The following is a 1,851-nucleotide window of genomic DNA, read 5'->3' as shown; positions in this document are numbered from 1 at the left end:
TCACATGGGCTTTGGTGGAGGTTGTGGGGCAGCACCTGCAGGTCCAAATCGGGGTGGGGGTGTTCGGTCCTTCCGGGCTTCATGAGAATGGTTCCTGACTACCTTGCTGTGAATGGCACAGCTCACACAGTAATGCAGCTTCACACACAGCTTGGGAAGCACATAGGCGTCGAAGACACTTGCTTCGGAGATATCCCTAATGGCTGCAGCCTCTACTATGTTTTGAATGATAAACTTTTTAAAAAATATGTTTTTATTGATTTCAGAGAGGAAGGGAGAGGGAGAGAGAGATGGAAACATCAATGATGAGAGAGAATCATTGATCGGCTGCCTCCTGTACGCTGCACACTGGGGATCGAGCCTGCCACCCGGGCATGTGCCCTGACCGGAAATCGAACACTTGACCTCCTGGTTCATAGGTTGACGCTCAACCACTGAGCCATGCCAGCCGGGCATGACAAACTTCTTAATGGCCTTGTCCTTGGGCATGCACTGGGCACAGTTACTGCAACGAATAGGCTGCACATGGCCTCGACCTTTTTTGGCACGACTGTTATTTATTCCTTCTTTTCTTGGTCATCTTGGAAACGAGGACCCGAGAGAGTTGTTTTCCCAGTTTCGTCCACCTTCTGTACCTGGCCTATCATCCTTGTTCTGCTCATGTCTGTCTAACTGCCTACCACAGTACAAAAAATAATAATAAGAGATTTAAGAAACATAACCCAAATGCAGATCTGGACCTTGTTCTGCAACAGATTGCTTTGTAAAAAGACATTTTAAGATAGTGGGGAAAATTGCACTTGAAATTGTTCTGGGTGTGATGATTGTATTGATTTATACTTTTAAAATTGTCATCTGTTAAATATTTATGAGTAAAAGACCTAATGTCTGGAATTTACTTTAAAGTACTGCATTAAAGGTGCATGTGAGAAGAGTGTGGATGAAAAGATTGGCAAAATGTTGACAACTGGTGAAACTGAGTGATGGATACATGAGGACTCATTTACACAACCCTATTTTTTGTTTATGCTTGAAAACATCTGTTAAACAGTTTTTAAACAAAAACAAAAAATAACCTGATTTAAAAATGGGCAAAACCAAATTTTCTATTATAAAGAATACTAGTAAGAAATTATGTCAGTAACCAGTGGCCACTCATCGAAAGCCTTACTTTTTAGATTGCAGTTGCCCTAACAGGGTAATTGCTGTAGGAGCTAAAGAGTGCTAGGGGAAAAGATGCTGAAGAAATGAATTGGTGTTTATGCTTTCCTGAGCTTATGCTATTCAGAGTCATAAAGAGATTTCTATACTTTTGTTCATTAGAGTACTAATATTAGGTTTGAAACAACTTGATGGCAGGAGAGGGCTGTGTGATAATTCTACTTTCTCATGTTTAAAGGATATTGTGTGAAGATTCAGCCTACTGTAATCTTGTAATTTTGCTTTTGGCTAACTCCCTTCTTAAAAATACCATTTTTTAAAAACAAGGCGTATTTTTTAGAGTTGCTGTGAATGTGCATATTTATATTTCTGAATTAAAATATAAGTTGATTTAAAGTAAAAAAAAAAAAAAAAAAAAGAAAAAGACAGCCCTAGCTGTTTTGGCTCAGTGGATAGAGCGTCGGTCTGCAGACTGAGGGTTCTGGGTTCGATTCCGGTCAAGGGCACATACCTCGGTTGCAGGCTACTTCCCAGCCTGGGCCCTGGTCGGGGTTCATGCAGGAGGCAACCAATCCATGTGCTTCTCTCACATCAATATTTCTCTCTGTCTTTCCCTCTCTCTTTCACTCTCTCTAAAAATCAAGGAAAAAATATCCTCAGATAAGGATTAAAAAAAAGAAAAAAGAAAAA

The 1,851-nt window shown here is 40.4% G+C and overlaps 1 pseudogene; it reads right to left on the bottom strand.

The window, feature by feature from the left end:
- Positions 1 to 580, bottom strand: LOC118674371 (annotated as a pseudogene).
- Between the last annotated feature and the right edge of the window lie 1,271 nt (positions 581 to 1,851).

The sequence above is a fragment of the Myotis myotis genome, unplaced genomic scaffold, assembly GCF_014108235.1.
Source record: "Myotis myotis isolate mMyoMyo1 unplaced genomic scaffold, mMyoMyo1.p scaffold_m19_p_19, whole genome shotgun sequence".
Classification (NCBI taxonomy): domain Eukaryota; kingdom Metazoa; phylum Chordata; class Mammalia; order Chiroptera; family Vespertilionidae; genus Myotis; species Myotis myotis.
The sequence above is the reverse complement of the archived record's forward strand: the minus strand, read 5'-3'. Positions and strand labels throughout refer to the sequence as shown.